Raw genomic sequence first — 5,221 nt, 5'->3', positions numbered from 1 at the left:
AAGAGCTGGTACTGGTAAAATTGGGCCTGTGTCCCATACTTCAAGAAGCATGGGCAACTGGTGCCTCCTGATTCTGGGGAGTCCCCCAGTGGCCAATGGCTGACCGCGGTGGGGGAAGTTCCCCACAGCAGCTGACAAACCAGAAGTGCCACTGGCACTTTTCTCAGTGCCCCCACATTCTTAGGGGAGGCACCGCTTGCTGCCCCCCCACTCCCTGGCTGGCAAGGGCCAATCTCGGGGGGACGAGCCCCCCTACACATTGCCTATGTGGACAGCTTGGAAAATCCATAGCAGAGCAGCCAAAATGATTAGAGGACTGGGAAGCAAGATTGATAAGGAAAGGCTGAAAGAGCTGGGGTTTTCGTACTTGGGAAGAGAAAACTAAGGAGGACATTTGATAATAGTCTTCAAATGCCTGGAAGGCAGTTACAAGGAGGATGGGGATGGGTTTTTCTCTGTGGCCATAGGGACAGGACTAGGAGCAATAGCCTCAAGCTTCAGTAGCGGAAGGTTTGAGGTTAGGCTGGAGATCAGGAGGAACTTTCTGACTACGAGAGTGGTCACGCACTGGAACAGGATACCTAGAGAAACTGGAAGTTTTGTAGAGGAGGTTTCAAAGACACTTGGCTGGGGAAGGTTTAGTCAGGGATGATCCTTCATGGAACAGGGGGCTGAACTAGATGATCTCATGAGGTCCCTTTCAGTTCTACTTTTCTATGATCCTACAAACACCTTTCAGCATGACAACAGAAGTAGATGCATGGCCTGATACGGACAAGAAAAAGAACCAAAGGTAGATTTTCGAAGTGATTTAGGCACTTAACTTTGACTGAAAAATCACATGTGCATCTGTAAAGAGTCTGATGCTCTCACCTCAACAGTCCTGGGTTCAAGTCTATAATGGAACCAGTTGGTTGTAGAAACTTCCCTGATATTCTGAATTACCATCCCTTCTAATTCTCCCAGGACTCTGATGCATCATTAGGCCACATCTACGATCGGGAATCTATATAGCACACAATATCAACAATTAAATGTTGCACATTTTAGTTTACACCATCCGAGATACAACATATACTCTCAGTTGAAACCAAATAAGATTCAGAAAGCCAGGCAATGTGAAAGAAGTAGAGCACAGTCCATCAAAGAAGCTTCGAGATCCATTTTGTCCTGACATTTGTTTCCAAAAATGAAGAAAAGGTATACAGGGCATAAAAAGTAAAGCATTACTTTAAATTCCAAAACAACAAATAATCCCTATAGCTCACTGTGCTGAAGAAGCAAAAGTTAAACCCAGATGAACAGGCAAAACCTCCTGACCAGTCAAGCAAACTTATCTACACAAAACTGGAAAAATAAACTTAGTCTCTTAGGTCAGCCCACAAAGCCCCAATATACACATTATTGTGAAGAACAAACCAAAAACTATAAGTTGATCAGATAAAGCTACCACAGCAGAACAGCACCTCAGTGCAATGCAACATAGGACTACAGTAAACTATCACCAAAATCTGTCAGTAATTAAAAACTAGAGGAGAAATTTAAAGTATGAAGTAAAGTTCAAACCCAGGAAAGAGTAATTGTGTAACCCCTCTTCACATGCAGGTAAAGGCATGATGGGATCTAATGCATGATCCACACAATAACACCTAATGTCATGCCACACTTGCATGGCAGGAAGCACGACATCCCATTGTGCCTTATTGCTAGTGCAGAGGGAGCCTAATCCCAGTTTCATACACCCCCAGGCCCTGGGGATCATGGCGGCCTCAGTTCCCTGGGCCTGGGGTATCATGCTGGGTATAGTTAAACCTTGTCAACTACATGCACAAATTAAAGCTCAATAGCAACCAGCTATAAGGTTAGTACATATTTCCAAGGTCTAACTTTATTGCTGGTTCAAGCTTTTTATTATGTGGTAAGTACTTTGCACGTGTAGCTGGTCTTAAAGTAACTGCACAATTAAACAGTTAATTGCACTATATTTGTAATGTGTAGAGGGGGCCTAAGAGGGGAAAAGACTGAAACACAGAGGTACTTTTTACTCTACATAGGAGGAAGTGAGAAACGTTTTCTTATTACCAGTAATCATAAAAGGATTCTCATAAAAAAAACTACGAGTAAAGAGTAGGAAAGGGAAAGAGATATGGGAACGGTGGGTAGCCCCCTGCTGTGAGCATGGGCGACTGGTGCCTCTTGAGTCTGTGGGGGGCACCTGCAGAAGGCAGCGTTGGTGTTGGGGACAGGGCTGGTGAGCACCCGCAGAAGCCGGTGGCGGCATTGGGGATGGCCCTGTCAGAAGGGGCACATACCCCCCACCCCACCAGTTACCTATGGCTGTGAGATCAGTGCTAAAGAAACAGACGCATGGAGGAAGACAGTATGCATGAATAAGGTGAGCTGACATTTTTGTCTTCTTAGAAGCATTGCTTCTGGTACTGCTTGTTGTATATATATACCTTATCAAGTCCAACTGAGTTGAGCTAGATGGATGGAACTGTTTTCCTACAGAGAAGGAACATAACTTGCATAGCTTTGTGATAAGCATCTGACATTTAGTTGAGTATCCAGACCTTTGAATGTCTGTCTATCACTACACACAAGTATTCACATTTCTTGAGCATGTTTATAAAACAAGTCTGTTTAAATGACTGGCAGGAGTCAGGGATTTGTTTATAACACTAACTTATTTTTTAAATAACTACCAAAGGACCAAGGTGGGGTTTTTGCTATTTTTTTTAAACTTCCCCCCTCCCAAGCACAGCTTCTGATGTGGTGAGTGAAGGATAGACTCAAAACAGAAACATCGCCTATGACTGATGAGCCAATCTCAGCAAGTAAAACCCACAGAACTACTTCCTTGCAAGATAACACTTTTTGTAGTGTTTAAGCATTGAAATCAATGAGGTTGAGAAGAGAAAAGGATTGGGACATTTACATTAAATTTACATGCTTCATGCATGACTTTGGAGCAGGGCTAAAGTGATCTTTGTTTTTATTCCTGTTGGTGGCCTTGCCACAAAGTTTCTGCACATTTTTAGAGCCAGACAGCTAATTTCTTTGTGCCTCCATTGCCTATCTTAGAGAAAGAGATGTTAATACTCATTAATGTCTTCTAGGTTCTCAGATACTATCATAATGAATGCAATAGAAAAGTTTATGTAGTAAGCCAATTTGAAATGATGCCCTAAAACCATTATTTTAGTTAGTGAATGGTTTAACAATATGAATTTTATGCTGATTTTAGTGTCCCGTTTTCAAACACTATAAATCAAAACAAATTCTGATTTCAGTTAGACCACTACTGTCAGGATCAACTTTGCTGATTTTTAAAGATGCATTCCTAACTTACATTGGCATAATAGAGATCCCTGATCATACATGCAACACTGCCAGATCCAATCTTTCGTGTATGTGTTCAATCTGATAGGAAGCATCTTCAGTAGCCTTTACCACCCTCAGTTGTATTACATTTCCTGTATCTCTCTACTAAGAAAAAAAACGTGGAACCATTACTACAGTGTAGAAGGGATTGTGCACACTCTGTATAGTATTTGCACACAACGATCCCTAATCCTCTCCCTTGACTCTAGATAAGTCTCTAGTACAAATATTACGTAATAGCATCACTTTACATTCCAGCACTTTAAGGTATATGTGAATTAGAAAGGAAGCAAAAACACAGAGTTATGAATTTAACTTTGAAGAACAGTTAAACAGTGACCTTAAATGATTTTTCAAGAATTTGTTCTAAGAGAGAGAGACTACTTGAAAATTTGTTTTCACGTGAGCATGGACCCACTGACGTCAATGAGATTACTCATGTTGGTTTACAAGCTGGGTGCATAATTTGAAAGATCTTTATGAGTGATCTTGTGTGGCTGAGAAAGGTAGTCAGTTTTAATTATAGCTCACCATCATGCTTATGATTCACTTAAGAGTCATATTTTAAAAATGCATTTATGGTTAAAACAGTACAATAGCCTATTTTCAACAAAACTAGTCCTTGTGTCTATTTAAAGCCACATTACGTGATAGTGAAAACTAGTCAACATTCAGTTCCTCTGTTTCTACAAGCACTGTAGATCTAAGGCAGCGCGGAGAGTCCAAGGTACTTCCTTTGGCTTGTGGGTGTAGGCTGTAGCCGTGTTGGTCTAAGGACATAAGCAGACAAGGTTCTTTGGGTAAATCCGATATCTTTTATTAGTTGATATCTTTTGAGTTGGTCTAATAAAAGATATCGGATTTACCTGAAGAACCTTGTCTCCCTTTGACTTGTGCATCCTCAGTGGGATTGTTAAGCTGCTTCCAATTACAGATGATTGTTGATGTGGGATCCAAAAAAATAAGCTCAACTCTCAAACTTCAAGCTGAGGATGAAGAAACTGGTAGTTAGGAAACATCCTTTTATATGTGAGCTGAGAAATTCTGATCTGGACATCACTGAAAGTGATAAAAGGATGAAACTGCCCATGATGATGAATGGGAGGAAGAGACAAAGCCTAATTTGTTTTTAAAAACTTCCAAGGACGGAGATTCCATAACCTCTATAGGTAATCTATTCAAATACTTAGCCACCCTCAGAGTGAGAAAGTTCTTTCTAACATGCAACCTCAATTTCCCTTGCCACAATTTAAAATCATTACTGTGTGTTCTGTCCCTGGACTCTTTCTTGAATTGTGGGATCCAAAACTAAACACAATGCTGAATAGTACAGAAGAATCATAACTCTTGATTTGCAAGTGATGCTCCTATTAGTACAGCCCAATATGCTATTGGGTTTTCTTTTTTTTTTTGCAACTAAAGTACCTGCTGGCTCATATTCACCTTATGGTCCATTATATCCCAAAGTCCTTTTCTATAACACTTCTTCCTAGCCAGTTATTCCCTGGTTTGTATTTTTGTACATGATTGTTCCATCCCAAGTGCAGAACTTTACACTTGTCCTTAATGAATTTCATTTGATTAATTTCAGACCATTTTTTCCAGTTTACCAAGGTAATTCTGGATCATGGCCCTGCACTCCAGAGCGTCTGCAACTCTACCCAGCCTGGTGCCGCCTGCTAATTTTTTAAGTGTGCACTCAATCCCATTCTCCAAATCATTAATGAACATATTAAAACAATACTGAACCCAGGTCAAACCCCTGGGGCACCTCACTTGATGCCTGTTCCCAGTTAGATACTGAGCCATTGAGGGCCACTCATTGAACTCAGTGATC

This window comes from Gavialis gangeticus, unplaced genomic scaffold (assembly GCF_001723915.1).
Source record: "Gavialis gangeticus isolate Ggan-Ray unplaced genomic scaffold, GavGan_comp1, whole genome shotgun sequence".
NCBI lineage: Eukaryota > Metazoa > Chordata > Crocodylia > Gavialidae > Gavialis > Gavialis gangeticus.
This window is presented reverse-complemented; position numbering follows the sequence as displayed.